The sequence below is a fragment of the Aegilops tauschii genome, chromosome 1, assembly GCF_002575655.3.
Source record: "Aegilops tauschii subsp. strangulata cultivar AL8/78 chromosome 1, Aet v6.0, whole genome shotgun sequence".
Lineage (NCBI taxonomy): Eukaryota > Viridiplantae > Streptophyta > Magnoliopsida > Poales > Poaceae > Aegilops > Aegilops tauschii.
In genome coordinates, this window is record NC_053035.3 from 424605802 (window position 1) to 424615963 (window position 10162).

The following is a 10162-nucleotide window of genomic DNA, read 5'->3' on the forward strand; positions in this document are numbered from 1 at the left end:
AGAAAGCAAAATATTTGGACATAAAAAATAGTTGTGAAACAAACAAATGAAAGCTAGGAGGAGAGTAGCGTCGACTGAGCCAGCCCATTAGGACAGCTCCTTGTGCATTTCCCTGCCAAACAGTCATGCGGAGCTGCACATAGCGAAATCACTCATTAAGTAATACTCTTTGCAAAGATCAGTCACGTCTTCCTAAATTGCGACAAGTGGCGCATATGCAGGGCGTCACTTGTTGCAACCTGTGAGTTTTCTCTTTTTTGGTAGATTCGTTTATTCAAAATGTTTTATTTCTTAAACCGTGCGCCTAAATTTTGAACCATTTTCACCATTGAATTCATCACGTTGATATCTTCAAAATTAGATTACATGTTGATATATTTCGACGAACTTTTCTTTCAAAACTTGAGGACATTTTGTTTGCCTTTCGGAAGAGGCACGCATGTGCCTCTCTCCGAAGCAAATCCATGCCTCCAAGATAAATAAATCTATGCCTCTCGCGAAAGGGAAAACGTTTTTTTCTTTTTCTTTTTTGACAGGCACGGTTGTGCATGTCGCAGAAACAAATCCGTGCCTTCGGTGGAAGAGAAAAAAACGCGTTTTTTGTGTAAGCAAATCCGTGCCTCCGCGAGTAGTAAATCCATACATCTAGCGGAAGGAAAAAGAAAACATGAATTTTTCCCTTTTGCGAGAAGCAAGGGCGTGCCTCTCGACGAAGCAAATCCGTGCCTCCATGAGAAGTAAATCCGTGCCTCTCGCTGAAAGGAAAAAAAATAATTTTTTCTTTTCCATGAGGCACGGCTGTGCTTCTCGCGGATGCAAATCCGTGACTTCACGACAAGTAAATCCGTGCATCTCATCGAAGGAAAAGAACATGTTTTTTCCCTTTTGCGAGAGGCACGGTTGTGCCTCTCGTGTAAGAAAATCCGTGCCTTCACGAGATGTAAATCCATGTCTCTCCCGGCAAAAAAGCATTTTTTCACCGAAATAATCAAATTTTTGGTCCAAAACATAAGCAAAACCGGAGGCAAACTGAAAAGCAAAAAAAATATAAAAAATCATCTAAAATCAGAAAATGCACAGAAAAATAAAAAAACTGAAGGGAGCGCCCAGAGTGCGACATGTTACGGCTAAGAGCGCGTCAGGTGGCGCGCTCCCAGCCCATCCAAAGTGACCCATGCGGGGGCTCCTGAAGGAATACTCGCTCATTAGTTGCTCTGTGCACATAGGACCTATCCAACAAAAGGGTCAGATCGATCCTCATCTGTATTGCACTAATTTTATTTGTTGGAGGCCGGTCCTGGTTGTATGTTATGATATGATGATCAAGTGGAGTTCTCATATATGACGCTTGGTGCGAAATATTGTTGAGTGGACACAAAGAGTGATCGTGTATGGGATCGTCCAGTCGGTTTTATAGTGATTTTGCTGGTTTTTCTTCTGGTTTTATGAATTGTTTCCATATTTTCCATAGAACACATCAAATTTTTATTTTTAAAGTCCATTTTCGTAATTTATAAATATTTTTTAAATGCCTTTACAATACAAAATGTTTTACTTAATTTCTGAATATTTTTATTTAAAATTGATATTTTCAGATTTCAAAAAGGTTCTTAAAATAGTGAACACTTCTTCAAAAAATAATATATTAAAAATAGTCAAAATGAAAAGGTGGACAACAAATGGAACAATAATACAAAACACACAAAAACTAAAAAGAACCTGATAGAAACCGAGAAAAAAGAGAGAAAAGCAAAATGGAAAATAAACCCGCTACTAGGCTTGGCCAAGGGAGCACAAACAATATGCTTCGATCGACTCCCTCCCATTGAAACTTTGACATTGTGAGTATCATATAAGAAATAGCAACCTAATAGGTGATGCCATGTATCGCTCTTTACGGGTGATACTACTTGTATCACCTGCTACCAGCGCATTTCGGCTAGTCTTCGAGTGTGTCCCATCATGCATAGATTTTTTTATGCAGAGTGTGTGTGCTTTATTATTATTATTATTATTATTATTATTATTATTATTATTATTATTATTATTATTATTATTATTATTATTATTATTATTATTATTATTATTATTATTATTATTATTAAAATTCATTTTAATCATGTATACAGAATATTATATAAATGTTTTCAAAATATTATAGGTTAAAAATTAGTCCATGAGACAAATACCTACCACCTTGTCTTTAAACAAATTCCTCATGCATTTGAAAACATGTAAAAAAATATTTAAAAAATGTTCATCATGTATTCAAAAGAAAAATATGAACCGGTATATACAAAATGTTCAATGTATGTATTTTAAGGATGGTTGTCATGTATTTAGAATTTATTCAATGTATATTTGGAAAATGTTCAACATATACTAGCAAAATGTCATGTACAAAATATCTTTTTTACCAAAAAAGTTCAACATATACTAGCAAAATGTCATGTACAAAATATCTTTTTTACCAAAAATGTTCATCATATACATTTTTTTACATTTGTTTTCAAAAAGAAACAAAAAGGAAAAATAGTAGAAAAGAACAAATGAAAAAGAACCAATGAAAAGAACAAATGAAAAGAAAAGAAAAGAAAATGCAAAAGAAAAATGTTAAAAAAATGAACAATCAAACCAATAATAGTTCATCCCCGTAAACTGAATGGAAAACCATTTGGTAAATCGGTTCACAAAGAGAGAGTAAGGCCGAAAGAACATAACTCGTCGTGAATCGCTGCTCTTTTGGGCTGATCCTCATAATATGACCCCAATGAGCGAGTGTCTCCTATCAGGCGATACATAGAGGGAGTGATTATGTCTCGTTTGACGGGAGACAGAGTCAGTTGTCGCATGAAGGAAGCTCGTGAATGGGATGTTCCAACTTTTTTTTTGAGAAACACAAGGGATAATCCAACTTGCTGGCGCAACCAGACGCCTGCCTAAATGGGCTGGCACATTGCTCCAGGAGGCCACTGACTCATGTCTTTATATGTTTTTTGACTTTTTTTTGCTTTCTTTACTTTTGTTTATACTTCCGAAAATGTATATATTACAAAAAGCAATTTACAATTTTTTTTGCAAAAATGGTAGCCATGCATCAAAACATGTTAATTGTGTATATAAAAAATGTTTCTGATGTATACAAAAATGTATAATATGTATGCAAAAAAGTAGACATAAAAATATAAGTTTTAAAAAATGTTAATCATGTATTTGAAAAATGTTAAACATGTATATAAAAAATATTTCTGATGTATAAAAAATATCTACAATGTGTATGAAAAAGTAGACATTCAAAAGTACATGTTTAAAAAAATTAATTATGTATATAATTTTTTTAAATCGGAGAGTATGTACGCGAAGTGTGTAGTATATAGGAATGTTAAATCAGAGAGTATGTACGCGAAGTGTGTAGTATATAAGAATATTGGGAAAATGTTAATCTTGTATTTGAGGAATGTTAACCTGTATTAAAAAATTAATCTTGACGTATATGAAAAGTTTACAATCTTTAAAAAAAATGTAGATACGTGTTTAAAAATAAAAGGAAATAAAAAACTGAAGATAAAAAGGGAACAATAAAAACAAAGTGAAAAACAGTTCAAAGAGAAAAAATGAGGAAGAATCAAAAGAAAATTAAAAAGAAAGAAAAATAAAACATAAAAAAAAGGGAAAAGACCGACATAAACATTAACACGAACCCAACAGTGAAAACCAAACAAAGTAACCCACACAAAAAAAACTGGGTTGAAACGCGTGAAAACCCGGAAAAGGGAATAAAATGTCATGACCTAGTACACTAATGGGCCATCATGGTCACGTAGCGCCTTAGGCGGCCAGAGTGTACATCTTGCTATAAGTGAGAAATAGATCCCGCGATACATAACCTTCCGTCAAATTCGTGATAGATAGCCATTGCGGGGAACCCTAGTTTCACGCAACGTAGCATGAAATACAGCTCTTCTCCTACAAAATGTGAACCTTCCCGCTAGCTTTGTTAGTAGACGCATTGTTTAATGGTTTAGAACTTTCCATCCGGTTTTGGCCGAGATCACTAATTAAGGGGTATCCATTACAAAGGTCACTATCACTTTCCTAGGGGTTGACTAGTGGCGTATTGCATGTGCGTCACTTCTCGCAACCTGGGAGTTTTCCTTTCTATATTGGATTTCTTGTGTGTCCAAATCCAAGCCAGAAGGGGCAAGAAAATTAAAACCAAGCCAGGAGTAACTTGTTTTTCACCCTTTTCTTCATTTCTGAGAGGCCCACTCGTGGAAGCAAAAATGTGCCTCCACGAGAAGTAAATTTGTGCCTGCCATGGAAGGAAAAAAACACGTTTTTTTCCTTTTCCGAGTGCCTCTCGTGGAAGCAAATCCATGCTTCCCATGGAAGAAGAAAAATTGTGTTTTTTCATGCATAAACAATTGGACTTTTTTCCTCCAAAACATTGGGAAAATCACGCGAAAACAAAAAAACATCTAAAACCCAAAACGCGTACAGAAAAATAAAAAAAATCCCGAGGGAGGGCCCAACATGAGACATATGGCCGCAGTTGCGGGCATGCGATGTGTCGCCCACTCATCCACCAAAGCGGCCTATGCGGGGCTCGTGCAAGGGCTAGTCCTTGATCAGTTGCTCTCGGTTTCAGAGGTTCGGTCATTGTTTTATTCCTTTCCTTTTTTTTCTATGTTTTCCTGTCTATTTTTCGGGTTTTTTGTTGAACTTTTTCATAATCACAGACTCTTTTCAAATATGTGAACATTGTATATCAAATTTTAATCAAATTCATTAACTTTTGTACAATTCAAGAATATTTTCAAATTTACATACACTCTTAAAACTCATGATCATTTATTAATATCTTAAACATTTTTTAATTTTTTTGTTTTTATAAATTAAAAAAATCAAATTCATGAGAAGTTTCCATATTCATGAACCTTTTTCAAACTCATGATATTTTTAATTTGTGGTATTTTTCAAATCTGCGGAAAAAGATTTAGATTTTTTGTCCTTCTAGCTGCTGGTTTTTAACTTTTATCCAATAAGGTGGAAGCGAAAGGAAAAAAGCAACTAATTAAGGGGTACCTCTTGGAGGCCTCCCGTAAATGTATTTTTTAACATGGGAGCCCGTCAAGTGATGCGGCCAACCGCCGCGATATGTTGCGCTCTAGCCGCATCCTCGGGAATTTGTTTCCTCTAACATTTTTGGGTTCGTTCCCTAGATTTTTGTAATGGAAAATTGGTTTTGTAGTCTTTTTCTGGGGAAGCAAAAAAAATTCACGAGAAACACAACATGTGCTTTTGCGAGAATCACAGCTGTTCTTCTAAGAAGGAAAAGCAATGCCATGAGATACAGACTTGCTTCCGCGAAGAGCAGACCCTTGCTGCTCGCGGGAAGCATGACCTGTGCTTCCCGAAAGGAGTAGTGCTTTTTTCCAAAAAAAATGATGAGTGACCTTTCCAACGGTACAACTTAACTAGTGATTTCGAAAAATAAAATCATGCAAAATGTGCTAGACGAGTGATTGTAACTAGCGGGGCAATGGCTATTTATGTTAGAAATATGCCCTAGAGGCAATAATAAATTGGTTATTATTATATTTTCTTGTTCATGATAATCGTTTATTATCCATGCTAGAATTGTATTGATAGGAAACTCAGATACATGTGTGGATACATAGACAACACCATGTCCCTAGTAAGCCTCTAGTTGACTAGCTCGTTGATCAATAGATGGTTACGGTTTCCTGACCATGGACATTGGATGTCGTTGATAACGGGATCACATCATTAGGAGAATGATGTGATGGACAAGACCCAATCCTAAGCCTAGCACAAGATCGTGTAGTTCGTTTGCTCAGAGCTTTTCTAATGTCAAGTATCATTTCCTTAGACCATGAGATTGTGCAACTCCCGGATACCGTAGGAATGCTTTGGGTGTGCCAAACGTCACAATGTAACTGGGTGGCTATAAAGGTGCACTACGGGTATCTCCGAAAGTGTCTGTTGGGTTGGCACGAATCGAGACTGGGATTTGTCACTCCGTGTAAACGGAGAGGTATCTCTGGGCCCACTCGGTAGGACATGATCATAATGTGCACAATGTGACCAAGGAGTTGATCACGGGATGATGTGAGTTACGGAACGAGTAAAGAAACTTGCCGGTAACGAGATTGAACAAGGTATAGGGATACCGACGATCGAATCTCGGGCAAGTAACATACTGTTAGACAAAGGGAATTGCATACGGGATTGATTGAATCCCCGACATCGTGGTTCATCCGATGAGATCATCGTGGAACATGTGGGAGCCAACATGGGTATCCAGATCCCGCTGTTGGTTATTGACCGGAGAACGTCTCGGTCATGTCTGCATGGTTCCCGAACCCGTAGGGTCTACACGCTTAAGGTTCGATGACGCTAGGGTTATAGGGAAAGTATGTACGTGGTTACCGAATGTTGTTCGGAGTCTCGGATGAGATCCCGGACATCACGAGGAGTTCCGGAATGGTCCGGAGGTAAATATTTATATATGGGAAGTCCTGTTTTGGTCACCGGAAAAGTTTCGGGTGAAATCGGTAATGTACCGGGACCACCGGGAGGGTCCCGGGGGTCCACCAAGTGGGGCCACCAGCCCCAGAAGGCTGCGTGGGCCAAGTGTGGGAGGGGACCAGCCCCAGGTGGGCTGGTGCGCCCCCCCACCAAGGCCCAAGGCGCATGGGAGAGTGGGAGGGGGCAAACCCTAGGTCCAGATGGGCCTTAGGGCCCATCTAGTGGGGCGCCCCCCCTCCTCCCCTTGGCCGCCCCCCTTGATGGGATCTAGGGCTGGCCGCCTCCTCTTGGGGGTGGAAACCCTAAGGGGGGCGCAGCCCCCTCCCCCCTATATATAGTTGAGGTTTGGGCTGCCCAAGACACACGAGAACGTCTCTCTTTTGGTGCAGCCCTACCCCTCTCCCTCCTCCTCCTCTCCCGCGGTGCTTGGCGAAGCCCTGCGGGATTGCCACGCTCCTCCATCACCACCACTCCGTCGTGCTGCTGCTGGATGGAGTCTTCCCCAACCTCTCCCTCTCACCTTGCTGGATCAAGGCGTGGGAGACGTCACCGGGCTGCACGTGTGTTGAACGCGGAGGCGCCGTGGTTCGGCGCTTAGATCGGAATCAACCGCGATCTGAATCGCTTCGAGTACGACTCCCTCATCCGCGTTCTTACAACGCTTCCGCATCGCGATCTACAAGGGTATGTAGATGCACTCTCCTTCCCCTCGTTGCTAGATCACTCCATAGATTGATCTTGGTGATGCGTAGAAAATTTTGAATTTCTGCTACGTTCCCCAACAGTGGCATCATGAGCTAGGTCTATGCGTAGTTTCTATGCACGAGTAGAACACAAAGTAGTTGTGGGCGTAGATGTTGCCAATTCTTCTTGCCGTTACTAGTCGGATCTTGTTTCGGCGGCATTGTGGGATGAAGCGGCCCGGACCGACCTTACACGTACGCTTACGTGAGACAGGTTCCACCGACTGACATGCACTAGTTGCATAAGGTGGCTAGCGGGTGTCTGTCTCTCCCACTTTAGTCAGAACGGATTCGATGAAAAGGGTCCTTATGAAGGGTAAATAGAAATTGGCATATCACGTTGTGGTTTTATGTAGGTAAGAAACGTTCTTGCTAGAAACCTAAACAAGCCACGTAAAAACTTGCAACAACAATTAGAGGACGTCTAACTTGTTTTTGCAGCATGTGCTATGTGATGTGATATGGCCAGAAGATGTGATGAATGATATATGTGATGTATGAGATTGATCATATTCTTGTAATAGGAATCACGACTTGCATGTCGATGAGTATGACAACCGGCAGGAGCCATAGGAGTTGTCTTTATTTTTTGTATGACCTGCGTGTCATTGAATAACGCCATGTAAATTACTTTACTTTATTGCTAAGCCGTTAGCCATAGAAGTAGAAGTAATCGTTGGAGATCATGATGATGGAGATCATGGTGTCATGCCGGTGACAAAGATGATCATGGTGCCCCGAAGATGGAGATCAAAGGAGCAAAATGATATTGGCCATATCATGTCACTATTTGATTGCATGTGATGTTTATCATGTTATGCATCTTATTTGCTTAGAACGACGGTAGTAAGTAAGATGATCCCTCACTAAAATTTCAAGAGAAGTGTTCCCCCTAACTGTGCACCGTTGCGAAGGTTCGTTGTTTCGAAGCACCACGTGATGACCGGGTGTGATAGATTCTAACGTTCGAATACAACGGGTGTTGACGAGCCTAGCATGTACAGACATGGCCTCAGAACACATGCGAAACACTTAGGTTGACTTGACGAGCCTAGCATGTACAGACATGGCCTCGGAACACAAGATACCGAAAGGTCGAGCATGAGTCGTATAGAAGATACGATCAACATGGAGATGTTCACCGATGATGACTAGTCCGTCTCACGTGATGATCGGACACGGCCTAGTTTGACTCGGATCATGTATCACTTAGATGACTAGAGGGATGTCTATCTGAGTGGGAGTTTATAATTAGATGAACTTCATTATCATGAACATAGTCAAAAGGTCTTTACAAATTATGTCATACGCTTTAGTTCTACTGTTTAAGATATGTTCCTAGAGAAAATTTAGTTGAAAGTTGGTAGTAGCAATTATGCGGACTGGGCCCGTAAACTGAGGATTGTCCTTATTGCTGCACAGAAGGCTTATGTCCTTAATGCACCGCTCGGTGTGCTGGCCTCAGCGTCGTCTGTAGATGTTACGAAACATCTGACATACACGTTTTGATAACTACGTGATAGTTCAGTGCGTAATGCTAACGGTTTAGAATTGTGGCACCAAAGACGGTTTTTGAAACGTCGCAGAACATGTGAGATGTTCCGAAGACTAAAATTGGGATTTCAGACTAGTGCCCACGTCAAGAGGTATGAGACCTCTGACAAGTTTCTTAAGCCTGCAGACTAAGGGAGAGAAGCTCAATCGTTGAGCATGTGCTCAGATTGTCTGAGTGCCACAATCGCTTGAATCGAGTGGGAGTTAATCTTCCAGATGAGATAGTGATGGTTCTCCATAGTCACTGCCACCAAGCTATTAGAGCTTCGTGATGAACTATAACATATCAGGGATAGACATGATGATCCTTGAGCAACTCGCGATGTTTGACACCGCGAAAGTAGAAATCAAGAAGGAGCATCAATTGTTGATGGTTAGTAAAACCACTAGTTTCTAGAAGGGCAAGGGCAAAAGGGATACTTCATGAAACAACAAATCATTTGCTGCTCTAGTAAAGAATCCCAAGGTTGAACCCAAACCCGAGACTAAGTGCTTCTGTAATGAGGGAACGGTCACTGAAGCAGAACTACCCTAGATACTTGGTAGATGAGAAGGCAGGCAAGGTCGACAGAAGTATATTGGATATACATTATATGAATGTGTACTTTACTAGTACTCCTAGCAGCACCAGGGTATTAGATACCAGTTCGGTTGCTAAGTGTTAGTAACTCGAAATAAAAGCTGCGGAATAAACGGAGACTAGCTAAAGGTGAGATGACGATATGTGTTGGAAGTGTTTCCAAGGTTGATGTGATCAAGCATCGCATGCTCCCTCTACCATCGAGATTTGGTGTTTGCGTTGAGCATGATTGGATTATGTTTATCGCAATACGGTTATTCATTTAAGGAGAATAATGGTTACTCTGTTTATTTGAATAATACCTTCAATGGTCTTGCACCTAAAATGAATCTCGATCGTAGTGATACACATGTTCATGCCAAAAGATATAAGATAGTAATGATAGTACCACATACTTGTGGCACTGCCACTTGAGTCATATTGGTATAAAACGCATGAAGAAGCTCCATGTAGATGGATCTTTGGACTCGCTCGTTTTTGAAAAGATTGAGACATGCGAACCATGTCTATTGGTATATATATGCATGAAGAAACTCCATGCAGATGGATCGTTTGGACTCACTTGATTTTGAATCACTTGAGACATGCAAATCATACCACATGGGCAAGATGACTGAAAAGCCTCGTTTTCAGTAAGATGGAACAAGAGAGCAACTTGTTGGATGTAATACATTTTGATGTGTGCAGTCCAATGAGTGCTGAGGCATGCAGTGGATATCGTTAAGTTCTAACT